We start from the raw sequence: 21,456 nt of genomic DNA, 5'->3' as shown, positions 1-21,456 counted from the left end.
GGCGGATCACCAACATGCTCATTAAGCCACACTGCCAACTATATATACGAATGAAATAATAGTCGGTCGTCTTGACGAACGACTGCACTTCAAGATCTGCTAGCTGAATTCAGAGGCACTGTGCAAACCATCCAAGCCTCACTACTACTACTACAGATGAGGAGCAGGAGCAGAACAACTTTATCGGGCTCAGGATCTCAGTTCAGGTTAACGGTACGGCGCTTAAGATTGTATGTTACACGGCCGCCATTAAAGTGCACAGCTCCTTACTCTCACGCAGGACGTTAAGCAAATCGAATTTAAAGAAGGAAGAAAGAAAAACATCACTCATAACTGATGAAACATATACACTTTGTAGAAATCGAAGCATGGTGTACAACTATTTGTCTAACGTGCCATTTCTCGTCAACAACGAAGACGAGGTGGAGGGCTGCTCCGTGTTGGCTAACTGCGCACGTCTCGCGCAGAAGCATTTCGTAGCAGCGCGAAGTGCATCGCCAACTGGAAGGCGAGTCCGCCGAGAAATTACAGATCGCGTTCCGCGGCGACCGCGCGCATGCCGATGTGTTGTTTTCGCGGTTATAAAGCCTCCATTTATCGGGCGCCAGCTTATGTTCTTATGTTCAATTTTTTTCTTTTCTTTTCTAGACGTCCGCTGGCTCGCGTCCAGACCGCATTCGAGACCGCAAAACTCGAATCGCGCTTCCTTTCCCACAAGATGCAGACACGTAGATAGACGTCCAATTTCGCAAGGCGCATATGGTATAGTACATGGGCGGGTGCCCGAACACCTATGTGCACATCTCCACGAGGCGGGCGCGTCCGTCGCAACCAGGAAAGAAGATCCTTCGTTTGTCCAACAAATGTCAGAACGGGTGCGTGCGAGGCGCCAGGACGACTGCGAGGATCAGTTGGCCGATTAAGATTGCGCCACGTTATAATGTGCGAGATCCTCCTCGTTCCTTCCTCTCATACCGCCGGCGCGATCTGTTGCCATGGTGTTATCGGCCGCCTGGTTGGGCACTTCCAAATACTTGTATAGCGCTTTTCTTTTTGTTTTCTTTTACTTCGTTTGTGGAAGTCGGCGGTCAGTGGCGTTGAAGTATACATCTGCCTTCGCGTGCTTTCAGGTTGAATGAGCAGGACATGCTCGTCGAGGAAAATGTGAGGATAATTAAAAAGGACGGATATCTTTAAGGGAGCGCTAAAACTGCCACTAAGTGTTCGTTTGAAGTTGTTTTAAACATGAAGCAGCTTTTATGCAAAGGTGTATCTCTGTGACGACTTCTACGGAACTTTCTTATCTTGGAGGACAGCACTTGAGAGAGAGAGAGAGATTTTATTAACAAGGACAGAGAAGCCAGAGAGTGTGGCAGTAATTGAAGTCCCATGCGCTGCGAAGCCTGCTGGAGTTTATAGATGCAACTGGGTATCGCCGCCTTTTGAGTGCCCGCTTCCACGCTAGCCCCTTTGCACTGAGGACTGCCAACTGTCCGCTTCTGAACATGACGGAGTCTACTGCCCCTCATCCTCCCTCTTCCTCTATCTACTTTCCCTTCCCACTCCCTCTCCCTCGACGACGCTGCGCCGTGCTCCCTCAAGGGTTGCAGAATTAAGCGTCGTTTCCTCCTGTTAGATCACTATTATCAGTCATTCAACGAGACTGCACACTACTAGAATGAGGCGCGCAATAGTCGACAGTCGGTAGATAATTTGATTAAATTTTGTGGTTTAATGTCCTGAAACGAGACAGTGAGTTGCGAGGGACGCCATAGGGAAAGGGCTGCGGATTAATTTTGACCGCCCCATGCAGGTTCTTCAACGCGCACTCAAAGCACGATACACGTGCTTCTTTTTTTTTTTTTTTTGCATTCCGCCCTCATCGAAATGCGGCCGCCGCCGCCGGGGATCGAGCCCACGACCTTGCGCTCAGCAGCAGGACGCCATAGCCCCTAAACCATCGCAGCGGGTGTGCTTTGAAGAGAGATTTCATTCAGTGTTTAGCAATTCTGAATATGAAAATGGGGACTCCAGTTTATAATATGTAATGTCTGTACAGCGACAAGCTTCGTTGTTATAGGGTGCAAAGCTGTAAACTGATTAAATGTTGTGTCTATATAGTCAACGTTTCTGCGATCCAGTATAACAATATAACAAAAATCGAACAAACAAACTAAATTGACGCGATAGTTTAGATTGTGGGAAGAATAATGATTTGAATTCTGGGGTTTTACGCGGCCAAAAGTACGATTTCATTATGAGGCACGCTGTAGTGAAGGGGCCTCCGGATTAATTTTGACCACCTGGGCACAACCTCAGTTTGTAAGCCGTGCCTCCCGCTCACCCCGTAGTTTCTCCAGGCTTGGCTGGAGTATTAGCCCCTCTGGATTCGGGGCTCTAAATAGGATCCCGCGGCTATTAAAGATGCTTTTTGGTTTTCTCAAGACATGTTCTCGCAGTCATACTTCGCGCTTCGTAGGCGCGTTGCTCCTCGGGAGTCCGGACTGTACGCGGGGTCCCTATTTACGACGACAGAAGAGAAGTCATTTTCAAAATGCAGAACGGCAAATTGTCTTTCTCTTATTTTTTTAAATGTAAAATGTACATTTGCGTGGATGACGGGACCGCCACCCTGAGAAGCCGGAGAAAACTATATAGACTGGCGTGACGTTTCGACGGGACCGCTACCACGGCAGAGCGGAAGGAAAGGAAACTACATGTGCAAGCGCTTGTAACGCCGACAAAGAGAGGACGGTGCGAACGTATAGACATGGCCGACACGGGTCGCACAGCTACAGTGGCTTGAATTCTAGCCACTTTAGCACAGCGGCAAATCTTTGAGAAACCCTTGTTATCTATCTGAGAGCCTATTGATCTTCAGAATGGTGCCTATTGATAACTAATCTACTCAAAATGTGTATCGAAGTGATGAGGCGTATAAGCTTTTGTTTAGAATCAGACGATTTTGCATCGAATTCGGGACGGGAGTTTCTTGCAGGCGCGGAACAAAAACGCGCGAAACCCTAGCCATAAACAGCTTCGCTATAATAATTATTGTATGAAACTGCACGGCGCGGATGGCGTAAAGAGGAATCTCCGATTGTCCGCGCTGCTGCTGGCCATTTGGACGCGTCAGGAGCCAGGCGCGTGGCGAGGGACGCGCGACTTATGTGACGTCATAACGCTGGCGTACCTCCGGTTGGCTCTCTAGAGAAGTCGCGCCGGCTTTTGTTTTAGTTATCGGCTATTCTTTTCGGAGCACAGCTGGGCAAGATGCCTCGAAGACGGGACCGTCACCACGTGATGTACTCACTGCATCTGTCTGTTTGCACGCAACGAGCAAACTTGGTGACGTGCCCTTTAAAGAAACACCATATCAGTGTCCACAGTGAATGTTGCAATCAGCACGAACGCGCACCTATCGGAATAACATAGTACAGAGCAAGCAAAAATAAAGTGCACAATTAATACAGGCGAAATGAGACATCCATCCAATCGTAGCAACTGCTACAAAGGAAGCCCATACGGATTCCCCAAAGAAAAGCCTCACAGTTGAAGAAAAATTCGTCCTAGCCCGGGACTGGAACCCGGGACCACCACCATTGCGGGGCAGCCGCTCTACCATCTGAGCTAACCAGGCTGCTAGCAGGTGCCAGGATTATGGTGTTGGGCTGCTGAGCACGAGGTCGCGGGATCGAATCCCGTGCACAGCGGCCGCATTTCGATGTGGGCGAAATGCGAAAACAACCGTGTACTTAGATTTAGGTGCACGTTAAAGAACCCCCGGTGGTCGAAATTTCCAGAGTCCTCCACTACGGCGTGCCTCATAATCAGAAAGAGGTTTTGGCACGTAAAATCCCATAAAAAGAAAAAAAGAAGAAAAAAGGCAGATGCCAGGGTGAAGTCGAACTCTAACAACTCAAAGCAAAAGCAAGAGTTTCGACGTAATAATTCCGCGAAAACCCGCAAGGTGGAGAGAAGTTACTTCCCTCCACCTTACGGGTTTCTGCAGAACTATATTACGTCAAAGGGCACTGTGTTTCACTCAGGCACGCAAAATTTGTGTCATGACTTTCTTATTAAAATTAGGATCTGTTTCTACGGAGGGTTACCGTAGAAACAGATCCTTGATAATACTCACAGACTCCAAAGAAGCATGCAGAAACTACACGGCAGGTAGAATTAACAAAGGGGCGCTGCGAATCCTCCTCGAGGTAGGGCTTCCGAACGAAAAGATACTGCATGCGATTTTCTGGGTGCCGGGTCACACCGGAATAGAGGGTAACCAGAGGGCCGACAGTCTAGCTCGCGAGCTTACGTACCGAGTGGGACAGTCAATGGACCCGGATACCACTATGACGGTGGAACCAACGTACGCGGAAATACTAAACCATCACAGAGGCAAAAGGATAATATATCCACCACCCCACCCATCTTTAACACAACACGAAGCAGTCGGCTGGCGAAGGCTGCAGACAGGAACATACTCCAATCTACACATCCTACATAAAATAAAATGTTTCCCAGTCAATACAGGGACACATGCCCATGGTGTGGGGCCATCCCAACACTATATCACATCACATGGGAATGCAGAAATAACTTCTCTTTCCACAAAGAAAAAAAAAAACCCAGTGCGGAATAGCGGGAGGGCCTGCTCACCAGCGGCGTGCTCACAGTCCAAAAAGGATTGGTGCAGCACGCTCTCAAAGTGGCCAGGCTCAGCGGTGCTCTGGAATAGGGGCGCCGACCACTCAAGACGACGGAGACTTCAGTAAAACATGAAGAGCTCTGTTAGCCGCTGAAAGCCGTAACTAGAGCAATAAAGTTTTCCTTCTTTCCTTCCTTCTCTTCTTCCCCCTTTTTTTTTCGCATACTCGAAGTTACTTGACCGTCGATATACCGCATGCTGTGTATTTGAAATTTATTCTCAGTGTTTCGTCCTACTGCATTGACTTCTGGGGTTCAGCGTATAAAACATATTCCGGTCTCGTAATAAAACTACCATAGAAGAGCCATCAGAATAATTACGACATCTAGATACGACCGCTCCACTATAGAAGAGGGCGAATCAGAAAGTCCTTGCCGCTATTTTTTATAGGCCGCACTGAGAAATTAAAGATATTGACATCCGTCTCCTTGTGCCAGTTGAAAGCGGTTTAGGGCGTAGTCTCCCTTGTACATCACAACCATCTATTTGATGTATCTACATTTCGCTCCTCAGATCGCATCACCAGAAGTGTTACATATGGAAACTTTAACTTACAGCTAACAAAGAATGCATATGGAGAACGCCTAATACACTTTTTTTTTTCGGATACGAAATCTGGTATGAGCTTCGGCTTCATCTAAAAGAAGCTCCTCAATTTCCGTCTATTATAAGGAGATATATTGTGCAGAACGTTAGAACAAATTGCATATTTCAGTGTTTTCCGAACACCGTTAACATATTATAATGATTCCTCTGTACACCTTTCGCGTATTTATTTTCACCCATACATATCTTTTTCGCTTTCCTGCATACTACAACAGTAATTGTTCATTCTAACTTTGTTAAGTAGATACTAATTATAATTCAGGTTTTTTTAATGTCTACGCTGATTGCCTTCTTTTGAAACATTTTGTTTTTACTTGCACAATACAAGTTCCATCTATTTAGACATCTCACAAGCCACCTAGCCATGGATTTAAATATATTTAGCGTACATTTTCTATTATGTAAATAGAAATAATAAATCGAAATTGAGAACGAAGCTGAATGCGGGGCAGGTTGCTAAATATTAGAAGCAACGTAGGGTGGACAAAGGGCGGTGGAGTGATGGAGGCTTGTAGATAAGGTTGTACCGTGGCCAAAGTTACAGGATAAGGATGTTTTAGGTGCGTTGTGGGAATTCATGCCTGTTTTGGTAATGCTTGAACAGGCCTACATTTAGAGGTTGTGTAGAAGCGGGATGTGTTGCATAGAGACATTGCACAAATACTTTCTAAAACGTGCTAGCGAAATTCGGATATTGAAGAGAGAGTGGGAGAGCCGAGATAGCGTCAGATTTGAAATTACAGAGTGCCTCGGTCGCGGCGGGCCGGGAGTCCGAAACGTCTGTTGAAAAGTAACTGCGGAGCGTATATGGCTGATGCGTTTTCAAGACAGAGTGTGTACATTGGATAAACATGTTAATAAGTCCCTCCCCCCATTTGTCGTCCGCAATAGATTTTCCCGGCGCCAAATTCAATCAGTCCTCCACTCCTCCTTTTCTTCTTCTTCTTCTTCATCTTATTATTATTATTATTATTATTATTATTATTAGTAGTAGTAGTAGTAGTAGTAGTAGTAGTAGTAGTAGTAGTAGTAGTAGTAGTAGTAGTAGCTAGGTCTATGTAGGTGAGTTTAATGGGGTCCACTTGGGGAGGTTGGCGGCAGTACGCCTCTGGCTGCACCATTAGAGCACTATGGATAATAATAATAATAATAATAATAATAATAATAATAATAATAATAATAATAATAATAATAATAATAATAATAATATTAATAATAATAATAATAATCTTTATTACAAATAATCAAATTGTACATATAATTTTGCTAGGTCTGCCGAAGCCTTCTGTGGGCTTGTATGGCAGAAACCTGGCAGTCAGGGCAATGCATTATGTACCTTATTACAGACAAACCAAATGTCAAAAAGAAAAAAAATTAGAAAAAACGTATCACAGGTTTTTCAGGCAAACATGCCCAGTAAACAACACTTAATGTTCAAATGAAAACACGTAGCACTCAACAACCATAAAAATTGAGCAAACAAAGCACAATATGTAAACAAACTTACAACCTATCGAGAACGAAAAAAGAAAAAAAAAAAACAAATCGTGAAAACAGCGGAAACAGTCTGACATTCATTTCGGTTAAGATCACACTACAACAACAGAGACTTTATACATGTGAAATCTATTCTATCATTGCCTTGAGGGCCTTTTTTAATCCCGACAAAGTTGTCTGATCCAGTACAGCACTGGGAAGGTTATTAAACAGGTGGGGGATATAGTACCTTCTTTGTCCTTTTCCATAACGAGTTCTTGTCCGAGGAACTGCATATCTGGGATGACTACGCAAAGCAACACTTTTATGGACAGGTTCTCGGAAAGTATTGCTCCAGAAATAACGCATCACAATTGTTGAACGAAACAGAGACTCGAAATCGGGCATTTCTAAATCTCGAAATAAGTTATCTGTGGTTTGGTTGTACGCGACACTTTTTAGTATGCTTTTTAATAGGTTGTCAATTTTATGTTTCCAAAATCCACTGCAATTAAAAAAACAGGGAATGCCGTACCTTATATGCGAGTAGCCTAAGGCATGCATTATCACTTTTTTAATCTTGGTAGGTGCATAACTCCTTATACGGTAAAGGACACATGCAACATTACGTAATCGCGCACAAATTTGAGCCATTTGAATATTCCAAGATAAGTCAGTCTCAAAGTATACTCCAAGGTACTTGACACTATCCGCATATTGTACTGGGGCACAAACACAGTCTAAGCAATCAGAACCGTGATGGAAAACATGTTGACTTGTTACTAGAGCCTTTAACGGATTTCTAAAACATACTAATCGAGTTTTCTTAGCACTTACTTTTATACGTTTTTTTTTAAACCAGTTCATCACATTTTTTATGTCGCTTTGAAGTAAAGCGACAGCTGCTTCGTACTGCATGTGTTTAGATACAAGCAACGTATCATCTGCATACTGGAAAATCGTACATGAAGTTGTTACCTGTGCCAAGTCACAAACGTACAAATTAAAAAGAAGCGGAGACAAAACGGAACCCTGTGGAACCCCTGCGCGAAGAAACCGCAAAGAACTCTTTTGGTCGCCAATACATACGATCTGGGACCGATTTAACAGGTAATTTTGTATAAATGCATGGAAATGCCCCCGAAAACCGTAATTATGTAGTTTAGCACATAGAATACTGTGGCTTACCGAATCAAAAGCCTTTGATATATCTAAAAAAAGCCCACAGGCTACCTGGTTAAGTTCAAATGTTTGATATAGAAGATCCGACAGTTCTTCAAAAAGCGCATGCGTGCTTCTACCAGACACGAAGCCATACTGGGAAGTTGATAAGATGGTATGTTTTGAAACGAACCCCTCAATCGTTTCAAGCACGTGTCTTTCCAACAGTTGCGCTAAGAAAGGAAGAACAGAGATGGGGCGATAGTTCTCTGGCTTCGAAGCATCTCCGCCTTTAAATATCGGTATCACACGGGCTCTCTTTAGTGCATCTGGTATTATGCAAGTATCAATGATTCTATTAAAGATAAAAAGAAGCGGATCGGCCAGAACTCTGACGTTGCGACATATGTCTTCTGCTGTTATGCCATCAAGTCCGACAGCACGGCTTTTTCTAGATCGATGCAACAATCGATACAAATCTTCTTTATTTATTGGTGGAAGAAATGCCGAATCTAGTATTGAACGAAGACCACCATTGAGACCAATGGGATCATTGGGTCCATCATTATCAGCTCAAACCGAAGAAAAGAAATCATTGAAGCTGTCCGCCAGATTTTGATTGATAGAACCGAATTTTTTTTTTTGTTAACGGGTCCAAATGCGTACCTGCATAAGAGCCTCTAAGCTCATTTACCACGGACCACATTTTAGCGGGTTTATAACGCGAGGAAAAAAATTTATTACGATAGTAGTTCCTCTTAGAACGGCGCATCAATGCTGTAACTTTGTTCCGGGCTTCTCGATAGAGACATTTGAGTGTTGCGTCATTAGGGTGCTGTCGACACCGCTTCCACAAGTTTTCCTTTTCTTCAGTAGCTTTTATTATCCGATTGCTCAGCCAGTATAGGTGTGGTCTTCGTTTTCGAACCAAGACTGTTTTTCTACATGCCTTCTTTAAATCGGAAATCACCGCTATAAAATTATTATATACACTGTTCGGACAGCTATTCGTTAGCATTGCGTTCCAGTCATACTGGGAAACTAGTCGGTCGAAATTAAAGCAATCAAATATTTCAATATATTGGGATTCTTTACTTTGGGATTGCTGGGAACTTGGGAATGAAAGCTGGCATCCTATAAAATAGTGGTCTGCCAGCTTTTTCGTCACTCGGACGGAACTGATATTAGAAAAATCTATTGAACGGACCACCACGTGGTCAATACAGGAAGTCACAACACGAGACAAAAGAAGCTCCTCTCGTGTAGCCTCGTTAATAACCGATTCAATGCCATAGTCAGCTAAGATGTTCAAGTAATTGGTGGCCATGGCTTTCTCCAAGTTTAAAATGTCTATGTTAATGTCTCCAACGAGACAAACGTTCGAATTAGGAGGTAGACAACCGAGATTTTGCTTTAGTTCATTCAAAAATGTTTGCACATGTTTGGAGGGGGGACGATAAATCGCAGCTAACAACAAAGCCACATTAGAATTTTCCAAGCGAAAGGCGAGGCTTTCCGCCCCAGTAAATGTAAACGTCGTAGTTGTAGTTACCCATTTAGACTTGATGAATACTGCTATTCCACCACCTCTCCTGGCCGTTCTCGTAAAAAAGTATTCTTGGTAATTCGGTAGACGAAACTGCGACAACATATCATCTTGAACATTTATCTCCGAGAGTACAAATGCATCCACTAAGGCCATGACGTCAGCAACATCGACAAGAAACTGATCCCAGTATTTTCTTATGCTTCTTATGTTTATGTGAACGACTGAAAAAGAAGGTTTGCCACAGTCTTCGAGAATAGATACCAAAGAACCGAAGTCTGGGAGAGAAATATAGTTTATCGCCATGAGTTTAAAGCATCTTATCGATGTCTGTGACCGAGGCAATCCTGATGACAGGGCCTCCGTCTTCCTTTCGTGCAAAGATCTTTGCATTCAACTTAACAAAAGTTGAAGATGTAAATATTGCGATGCAAAAAGAAATAATAATAATAATAATAATAATAATAATAATAATAATAATAATAATAATAATAATAATAATAATAATAATAATAATAATAATAATAATGTTCATTGCCACACAATATACAAAACAACACAAGCAGGCCGGTCGAAGCCTTAATTGGCTTGTAGGACCGTGCCAATGAAAATGATAGACAAGGCAAAGAAATATACGTAAATTGATGAGACATAAAGAAAAAAAAGAAAAAAATAATACGAATGGCAAAAAATTGAAAAGAATAAGGTAACATTTGGTTATCTACATATAACAAAAGTTGAAGATGTAAATATTGCGATGCAAAAAGAAATGTACAAGAGGTTAATCTTACTGTAGCTGCTTTAAGAAGTGTTTGAGCGTGCTTTTTGATGTCGAGTTAAAGGTTTCTTCTGGCAATTTGTTAAATATGTCAAGCGCATAAGCACAGCGTCTGGCCGCGCCATACCTTGTGGCTGAACGCGGAACTACATAACGGACATGTTTTCTAAGCTCCCTTGCGGCGGCACTTTTTTGTTTGAAAGCGGAATTCCAGAAATGTTTAACGACAACTGTTTCTATAAGTAATGAATGGAAGCTCGGTAGACCAAGTTCACGGAAGATATTTGCAGATGCTACTATTGGGGAATTGTATGCAACATTTTTAAGAATGTTTTTTTATAATCCGGTCTACTCTGCATCTCCAACGATCAGAACAAAAGCCAAAGACTGTAATGCCGCACCTCAACACACTGTAACCTAGTGCATGTGCTATAATCTTTTTTTACAGACAAGGGTGCAAAACTTTTGATATTAAACAACAGCCACGCTACTGACCTCAGTTTAGAACATATAAGTAATAAATGATGTTTCCAAGATAAATTACTATCGAAATAGATTCCGAGATATTTCACACAATCCACGTATGGAAAAGGCGCACATATACAATGAACACAGCCTGACTAATAATAATAATAATAATAATAATAATAATAATAATAATAATAATAATAATAATAATAATAATAATAATAATAATAATAATACTAACAGTGCTTTAAAATATATATAAATAAATGATAAAATCCAGACGCTAACGATCACACGTACAAGAGTGAAAGAAAAAACAACAACGAAACATTAACAACGAAGGCGAGCCACTACATCAAATCGGCCTTGGTATGTCCGCACTTATAAAAAAAAATATTTCACTGCACAGAAAGCTGGGGTCCAAGTGTTAAAATTAAATTATGGGGTTTTAAGTGCCACCTGACAGCAATATATAACCTTTTTTTTTCAATTCAATTTTTATTCAACATCGTCATGAGGATGTTGGGTGCATCGACAAAAAGCCAGAAGAAAGGCTTGACAGAGGTCGACGCACCCTACAATATCTTGGCAACAGTATCGCAGTGTATCATACAGCATGTGTAAAGCATTCTCAATAACAACATTGACACATTGACATTGACACAACATGACATTGACATTGACCTGACATCTCTTCCTTTGAAACAGGTTACCAGTTACAAGTACCTAGGTGTGACAATCACTAATAACCTCACTTGGAATCTGCACATTGATAACATTTGCTCTTCAGCTTTCCGCAAACTTTGTTACTTAAGAAATAAACTTCGTAATTCTCCTCCTAACGTCAAACTTCTTAGCTATTTCACATTCATGCGACCTAAGCTTTAATATCGCTCTATTGTTTGGGATCCTTATACTAAGCTTAACATCAAAAAGTTAGAAAGGATTCAGCGAAAAGCTATCAGCTTTATCTATTCCAAATTCAAGTATACTGATTCTCCTTCTGAGTTCATGAAAGCTAACAACATTGAGCTACTTGAATCGAGAAGAAAAATATGTCGTTTGAATTTTTAAAACTTACTTTTAACGGTAAAATGGCTATTGATCAGACACAGTTTCTTTCCCCTTTGGCCACAAGACCTACGCGACATTACCAAACACACTTTCTAACCCCTTACTTTGCAAGAACAGACATTTATATGTTTTCCTTTTTTCCGCGTTCTGTGTCCGACTGGAATAGCCTAACAGAACCTTATGGCTCACTATATGACTAGATAATTATATCTTTTTGTGTTCTTTCCTCTGGTACTATCATGTTTCTTTTCTTGTTGTTGTTCTCCTTTTGTGTAAAACAGATGTTGTGTAATTTGTATTGCCCGTCCTGCTTGGATCAGATTGGTCTGCAGCATGTAATAAATAAATAAATAAATAAATAAATAAATAAATAAATAAATAAATAAATAAATAAATAAATAAATAAATACCACTTTCTGATTATGAGGCACGCCGCAGTGGGGGACTCCGGAAGTTTCGACCACCTTGGGTTCTTTAACGTGCACCTAAATCTAAGTACACGGATGTGTCCAAGTGTTGTCCCAAGGGACTATTGCCCCAGAGCCCTAAGTAGTAGTTATAGGAATACGTACCTGTGCTCATCTGAGGACTCACATAACTTCCAACATGAAAAACGGGAATTATGCCGATCCCACGCGCTGTGAGAATTGATGTTAGGCGAAGCATGTTGCAGGTAGCTTGCTATCCATCATCGTTTGAGGTTCTTCCAAGCATTTACTAGGTGGGCCAACGCGTCTGTATACGGCGAGCAGTTGGGCACGTGACGCGAGCGTGTGTGTGACGACAGCAACAAGACGACGAGGACGACGACGAAGATGGCAGTGACGACGATGACATGACGCAGCGATGGCACGGTTTTCTACTTCGGCAGTTCGACCCGAGCTTATGACACGCCGGTTGTTGGATTCTATACCTAAATAAGCACTGGACGGGCGCAAGCCAGAGGAACACGGATTGGGATGTCATATACGTATAAGTGCTATACAATTCATACGTACTTTTATCTATGTCATGTGGTCTATGTTAGAACGACGTTGGTATTTGCATTCCGAAGAAGAAGACCTTAAAATGAGTTCAACGTGGGTCGATCATGAAAGCAGCACAGCTTCCACGTATAGTGAACTTCACCACGCCGTGTTGGCGTAGGGGCTTTGCCGTTGCGTGGCTAAAGCCTGATGACGCGGTATCGAATCCCGGCCGTGGCGGCTGCATTTCGATGAAGGCGAAATGCAAAAACGCCCGTGTACTGTGCGTCGGGTGCAGTTAAATAAAAACTTTAGGTGGTCAAAATTATTCCCGATTCCCTCTGTACGGCGGGCCTCAAAACTCTATTTCCGCTCTGCTGCTCCCTTATTTTCTTTTTGTATTAAGGGTATTTGGGGCTGGTCAAGCTGCTACGAGCAGCTTTTTCCCCCACTTTACCCCCGCAAAGCTGTATTTAGTTTTTGTGGAAATAAAGCATACATACATACATACATACATACATACATACATACATACATACATACATACATACATACATACATACATACATACATACATACATACATACATACATACATACATACATACATACATACATATCGTGGTTAATTCTTGGCATGTGAAATTCTAGAATGTTTGTTGTTGTGGTTGTTGTTGTTGTTGTTGGTGGTGGTGGTGGCGGTGGTGGTGGTGGTTGTTGTTGTTTTGGTACGTAGCGGGAACCGCAACGAGCAAAGGACTGGGGAATGTGGGCCGATACCGAAAGCGGTGCAGTCTAAAGCAGCGTCTCACAGGACAAGCAGTCGCGAGGGAGAGAGACAATAAACTTTATTTTCACACCTAGAAATTGTGTTGTCCCTGAAGGCGGGGCGTCACAAAAGGTCGGAGACCCCAGTCCAGGGCCCCTGCTGACCATCGCCATCCTCTCTACTCTTTGGACCAGCCTAAGGTGGTCTTCAAGGGTCGGGCTGGACAGAAGTGCCTCCCATTGTTCCTTTGTATTGTTCTTGTTGCGATGTTCTTCATCGTGTAATGTACACTCGCACATGATGTGGAACCGAGTTGGTGTGGCCCCACACCACAAGGAAGAATGCGGAAAACCGGCATGTGATGCACACGCCAAACATCTGAAAGATCTATAGCTGGCTTTGGCAAGGGAGAACTATGCGTGCAATCAACCTGTTAAAAAAAAGAAAAAAAAAGAAAATCGTTGCCTAATGGCTAGAGCATGGGGTTGCTGCGCTGGAAGTCAGACATTTGATCCCACACATCTTTTTTTTAAAATTATTATCGTTATAGAGTGTCTCAGCTTCAGAGGCTGTCGACACAAACGCCGCGGAATACCTTTTCCACAGGTATTGTTGTAACAGTTGTAACGTCATAAACTGCCGCACGACAACAAATCATGGGTGCACGGCAATGTTTCGTTGATATACTAGCAACGGCGGCCCGTTTTCTTCTCTATAGGGAATAGTATAATTTAGGCGTTCACAGTTGGCTTTATACACGTGCCGTTTCAAGTTTGATGACGCATAGGTTGCGATGAGCCGGCACGCATGGTCACGTGACATGGTGGACGGGCGCTGTGCTCCGGCGACACTGCCTCGCTCTAGCCTATATATACGCTAGATGGAGGCACTTGCAGGATTAAATCTCCCTCACTTCCCTTGTTCTCTGCTCCCATTTGGCCATGAATTATCACACATGGGAGTCCACTCTAATTTTGTTGCGGTGTAACAAACGAAACACTTGTCTTTGTTTCGTTCTCATCCTTGCATCGCTTTTTCACCGTTCACATACAACTATGAATTACGACTAACCCAGTCGGCCACCTTCCTAATTCACTGCTTCTTTGTCATCAAGTGGTCGTGCTGCTGAAATGAGCTGTGCCTAGTGTAGCTGCTCACTTCACTAATGCTCAATGTGAACTTTTTATTTATTGCTACACATTGCCGATTTCACTTTTTTGCTCATATGTTGTAGTGCATCAGCATATTAAAACTCGGCAGTCTCCAAACAAGCTACTTAGTGTGCCCTTTTTACATGTGCATATTGTCACAGAGTGTTTCTGTCATGTGTGATAGGGCAGCTACATTACATTACTATATTTGCATAAAAGATGCTCTAAGTGCACTTATTATGCAACGTGAACTCTTTTTATTCCTGTGGTAGGGCACTCACGTATCGCAACTTTGTAGTTGACATGTAAGACGCTTAGTGTGTCCTTTTCTATCTGCCTCTTGCAACAGAGCTTTTGTTTCAAATGTGGTAATGCAACTACATTGCATTACTGAATTTGCATGGATGATGCTCGAAGTTAACGTTTTCTGTTTGTTGTAACTTTCAACATTTCTTTCTTTTGCCCTAGCAGTGCATGTTACTGTAATGGTAGTTGCCATATGGAAGATGCTTAGCGCCTGTTTTATATCTGCATCTCACCGCAGAGCTATTTTTTTTACTGTCATATGATAGTGCAACTGCAAAGGATTACTGCGCTGTTGTAAATGATGCTCAAAGTTGACACTTTCTTTTGTGTAGCTTGCCACTTTTTTCTTTATTTACTGTGGCACAGCATCCAGATAGTCTTGCCAGCAAGGTGCTTAGTGTGCCTCTTTACATCTATATTTTGCCACAAAGCTTCTGTTTAACTCACATGGGATTTTGCAACTGCATCACATCACCGTGTTTACATACCTGTTGTTGAAAGTACACTTTCTGCTGGATCTTGCCATTTTGCTCACATATGGCAGTGCAACCGCATATTGTATTTTGCACTTACCAGGCTACTTGCTTAGTGCATACACTTCTTGTTTATCTGTATATATTGAAATAGAAGTCCTCATATTTTCTTGCCCTTTATTACAGCTAAATATAGGCTATGCTGTCTGTAGTGTCTCATGTGGTGTTATTGATATGGCAGAACATTGCAGTAATCATGCCTGTGCACAGATTGCACTTCTTATTCTTCGAGTACACATCATTTCTTGTTTCTTCCTGCAGTGTGCCTTTTTTTTTACTATTAGAGAAAATTTGACTTTCCATTTGTGGTTTGCTGCAGTATATTACAATACTGAATTTTAATACGCGCAAATAGTACAGTCTTTCTTTAAAGTGTGCCTTTGACCTCGCACCTTGCACAAAATTAGTGCATATGATTGAGGTGACTCTCCTATTCACAACACTTGTAAACGAAAAAGTTACTGACAATGGTCATGTGCTTTAAGCATGCACATTTCCAGTGCCATAGTATGTGCAGAGGGATTTTTACATAAACATTTCTATGCTTATTAAGAAAGTGCCTCTTGTAGTCATGTATATATGCCCTGTTAAGTGACAAGTCATTTTTATATATATCGTCCAATCGAAATGTAATTGTAACTCAGGATATTTCTGTTATTCTGACACTGAAAGAAATGCGTTTTGATCATTGCTGTGATACTTATGTGCGTTAATAAAGCTACCTTGAAAATTTGTTTGTGTATTTCAGATAAGTTCAAATAAGACGTATAAAAACCACATTTATAGGCGAATTGAAAACTGCGAACCATCATGTTGCGCATTTAGTACTATCCTTCAATATATTCTTATTGCTACGGCTTTTACATCAATTCCATGCACATGCTCCGCGTACACTCGTGCTCTTGTAGGGTTTTCCATGTGTAATTCGTCAGCATATGAAAGTTTGAGATTTTCTTGAACCTATGTCTCATGTATCTGCGGCCATTCTGCTGTGTACTAGTAAGCAATGTTGGGTGGTTCTTGTACTCAAGTGATGTCTGTTCTTTCGTACATGAAAGAATAGGCTTATTATAAAGTAAATATCATATCACTAAGTATGGTAGCCTTGTAGAGTGTGGCTAGATTTAGCATAGTCTCCATTGTGCCGATTGATAAAACAAGTGCCTGAAATATTTACGAACTTTGTTTCCAGTTCAGAAGGAACAGCTGCCACAGCTGAAAAATTCTCACAATTGAATCTCGTGGATATGCTCTTCTATTGTTTTCATCTGCATTTTTAATTTACAGCATTTATTGTGGTCACTGCTTTACTTCCGTTTATTCCTTCTAGTTATGCGATTGTGTGATGAGTTAAAATCAATAGTTGTGTAGTAGTGGTCTCATCAAGCGAAAGTTCCCTTGCACATCATCAATAGACGTATATACAGTTACCTTTACGGGGGGAGGCTATTGTCAGCAGCGTCAACCTGACTCATTTTGAGGAATCACTTGACAATGTTGCTAAGAGTCGACTGGCTCATTTTGAGGAGTCGCTTGACAATGTTATCAAGAGACAGCTGACCCATTTTGAATGTCGCTTGACATTCCAGTCAGTGTCACTTGACCCACTTATAATAGTTACATTATTCTTTTCTCAAGAGACTCCTAACTTCCATTCAAAAGTCGCTTGACACTCTCAGTAAGTCGTCCGACTACCTCAGCAGTAGTTACGTGACCCTTTAGCTAAGAGTTCTTGTGACCTTTATGAGAGCGTCCAGGTGACTATTGCAAAGTAGTCTGCATGACTATTGTGTAAAGATCTTAATAAGCCAACAAACACTGACACCAAGGACAACATAGGGGAAACTACTTGCGCTTAATAAATTAAGTAAAGAAACGATAAATTAATGGAAATTAAAGTGGATGAAAAAACAACTTGCCGCAGGTGGGAACCGAACCCACAACCTTCGCATTTCGCGTGCGATGCTCTACCAATTGAGCTACCGCGGCACCGTTTTTCCATACACTTGCTTGGTCATTTATGTGCCCTAGTAGAACCCTGGGAGTGTTAGCCAGCGCCATAACTCACAGACCTTGGCGGCGGACGTGGAACGTCCTTTTTGCCGCAGGCGTCACGAGAACGTGATCTTTTTGGGTGAAGACAACTGGTCAATAAACCCACACATGCTACCTGAAGGCATCAATGTTGCCGGATTCGAGACCCTCGTTATGTAATAAACGAGAAGAAAGGGGGTTTAACCGAGGAGCCCGATTTTTATTAGTCATATCTTAAGAAGCCAACAAACACCGACACCAAGGACAACATAGGGGAAATTACTTGTGCTTAATAAATGAAATAAAGAAACGATAAATTAATGGAAATTAAAGTGGATGAAAAAACAACTTGCCGCAGGTGGGAACCGAACCCACAACCTTCGCATTTCGGGTTCGGTTCCCACCTGCGGCAGGTTGTTTTTTCATCCACTTTAATCTCCATTAAATTTTCGTTTGGTTATTTAATTTATTAAGCACAAGTAATTTCCCCTATGTTGTCCTTGGTGTCGGTGTTTGTTGGCTTCTTAAGATATGACTAATAAAAATCGGGCTCCTCGGTTAAACCCCCTTTCTTCTCGTTTATTACATAACGAGGGTCTCGAATCCGGCAACATTGATGCCTTCAGGTAGCATGTGTGGGTTTATTGACCAGTTGCCTTCACCCAAAAAGATCACGTTCTCGTGACGCCTGCGGCAAAAAGGACGTTCCACGTCCGCCGCCAAGGTCTGTGAGTTATGGCGCTGGCTAACACTCCCAGGGTTCTACTAGGGCACATAAATGACCAAGCAAGTGTATGGAAAAACGGTGCCGCGGTAGCTCAATTGGTAGAGCATCGCACGCGAAATGCGAAGGTTGTGGGTTCGGTTCCCACCTGTGGCAAGTTGTTTTTTTCATCCACTTTAATTTCCATTGATTTATCGTTTCTTTATTTAATTTATTAAGCACAAGTAATTTCCCCTATGTTATCCTTGGTGTCAGTGTTTGTTGGCTTCTTAAGATATGACTAATAAAAATCGGGCCTCGGTTAAACCCCCTTTCTTCTCGTTTATTGTGTAAACAGTTATTTAACCACCTTTTATACAGCACAGATAGTCTTGGGACTCTTTCCCAAAACGTAGTTCGCTTGTCTCGGCCAAATTGTGTCGTATACGTGGCGATTCCAGACTCTTCGACAGTAGTATCCCATACTCTTTTTTTTTCTTAGTGTGTACGGAACCGGAAAACCATCCCGCGAAGGTGGCTTCTCTTCTGTCCGTACGTATGGCCGAGCGCGGCGTTCCTTTGATTACTCGCGCGTCCAATGTTCTTTTCGCACGCAAGCTGGCGCGAGCGTAATTTTGGCAGCCTGTGCCCCTCAATTTTCTTATGCCTCCGGCAGTGACGCTTTCTCTCGCCATACTTTGTGTCATTATGCTGCTTGATATGAACCACGCAATCTATCGCACGCAAGTGCAATCACTGACGTACCCAGCGAACCAGAGGAAAGTTGAGAAGCGCTTCATGTCCTTCACATTCTATAAAATAAAGGAGTTTGGAGGAAGAGACAGTGATAACTATCGTGCAGAATTGTACGGTCACCCTTTCAGGACGCACTTCCTTAGCATCCGGTAGACAAATATGCAAAGGAGAACGGACTTGCCTGCTCGCCTCAGAAGTCGGAGCTTCTTGTGGTCTGGCGGCGTCGCAATAAGAAGGATGGGGATAGGATAATCCTAGAGGAACAGGTTATAAAGCGCTGAAATACCTTCAGAATTCTTGTATTCCTCATACAAGCTGATGCAAAATGCGATCAGATGCTCCAACACCTCACCGGGATGATGCAGCAGCTGTTACACATGATTCGTAGAATAAAAAACAGACACCAAGACGTGAAAGAGAACGACACCATCCGCCTCGTTCGAGTCCTCATCCTCTCTGGGGTGACGTATGCAGCGTCGTACGTGGTACTGACGAAAACCGACAAACTAAACACACTCATTCGGAAAGCCACAAAGCAAGCCCTTGATCTCCCTATGAGCACGTCCACAGACAGCCTTCTTCGTATGGGTCTCTATAATACAGTTGAAGAACTAATTGGGGGCCATCTCTCCAGTCAGAAAATGCGCCTGGCTACGGCCCAAACAGTACAGAAAGTTCTTCAACAAATCAACTGGAACTCCTCTACAGATGCTAAAGCACCAAGGCAACTTCCCGAAGATTGGCGACGTCACGTCATGATCCATCCCATAGCAAAAAATATGCACCCTGCCCACCACCAAGGGTGGCGCGAAGCCAGAGCCAAGGCCCTGGGCAGGACTTACGGGTTCTTCCAGAGGATAGTCTACACAGATGCAGCCGCATAACGTGGCAGAAGAGCCAAAGCCGTTATGGTGGCGACAGAGACTGATCTACTCGTCAGCGCCACCGTACCACATGCAACAACACAGGAAGCAGAGGAACTAGCCGTGGCGTTAGCCCTCGCACAGAGTACGGCAACTGTCATCATAACTGATTCTCAAGAGGTGCGCAGGAGCATTGCGTAGGGCTGGTTGGAACCAACGACTCAACGCATACTAACAGCCAAGCTGCCAGAAAGAAATGTTAAAATAGTGTCGACACCCGCTCACGGCCTTCCTGGAGGGCAACGAACTCGGCCACTCCAAGGCCCGAGAACTTATCGACCAGCCCCCGGAGGACGCAGAAGAGCTCACTAGACTGAGAACATACCAATAAATCACTCAACACTACAGACTCTACCGCAGTACACTCCCACTACCTCATCCACAGCTCACGAAGACGCAAGAGACAACCCCCAGATTGTTGCAAACCATCACATTCCTGCATCCAAAGAACCTTCATCTCATGTTCCCGACTCAATATGACGAACAATGTAAATAGTGCGAACAGCTAGGATCCCTCCGGCACATTGCGATAGATTGCAAACAAAATCCAGTTTGCCTCCTCTACGCCCTACCCCCAACCCCGAAGAGCAGTGGGAAACGCTGCTGTCCAGCTGCCGCCTCTCGGACCAGATCATGTTGGTTGAGAGGGCGGTCGCTGCCAAGACAGCGCATCGATTCCCGTGAAGAGGGAACCACTCCCGTAAATCAAGCCATCTTTAGGCTCACTAAAGATGTTTCCTCTCTCTCTCTTACCACCCGGTGGCAAGCCTCAAGAGGGGGTATGTAGCCGGTTGATGGAATCACAAACTGGATTATCATAACTAGTCAATCAGTACACACTGTATAGAATCCTTAGCTGTCAGACCTGACTCATACATATTTGTCACCCACTGGCGATTTTCTCCGTCATGCTCGGTTTTCTACGTCACAAACATTAGATGTGGCAGGCCTTCTTGATGTGGTCAATGGGTACCGCATTATGGGATTTCTAATTACCCTGTCGCTGTAGAGCTATTTACGTACGCTTACTTATCGCATGTACTAATTTATTATCATTATCTTGTTTTTGCGTGTAGGAGGCACATAACCTGGTGCTTGCGTGAACGGCATCTCAACCAAACATGTCATCTGAAGGAATATTGTGGTTTTCAGCGTCGTGAACATCGCCCCATGAGTGCCGTGTGGAGCTGAACAAACGCAGTCGTCTCCACTCATCTAGCGCCCTTTCTGTCGCCGCCTTGTTGTCATGGCTCACGTTTCCAGCCCTAACGTGAATAGCTCATTGGACACGCGGCTTGTGCGCACAACGCCTGACAGGCAGGGTTTCCGGTAGCGCCCGAAACTGTCAATCGTGCTTGTCCCAGTGAGCCGCCCGCGTCACGTGCCTCTCGTCGTCGACGGTGTGTGTCGCGATGTCACTCAGCCAAGGGCCGCGTGCCAAAACTTTTCTTCGGCTCGCTTGCGTCCTTGCCCCCAATGCAGTGTACAAACTCCCGC

This window comes from Dermacentor andersoni, chromosome 4 (genome assembly GCF_023375885.2).
Source record: "Dermacentor andersoni chromosome 4, qqDerAnde1_hic_scaffold, whole genome shotgun sequence".
In the NCBI taxonomy this organism is placed as follows: domain Eukaryota; kingdom Metazoa; phylum Arthropoda; class Arachnida; order Ixodida; family Ixodidae; genus Dermacentor; species Dermacentor andersoni.
Note: the sequence above shows the minus strand (reverse complement) of the source record.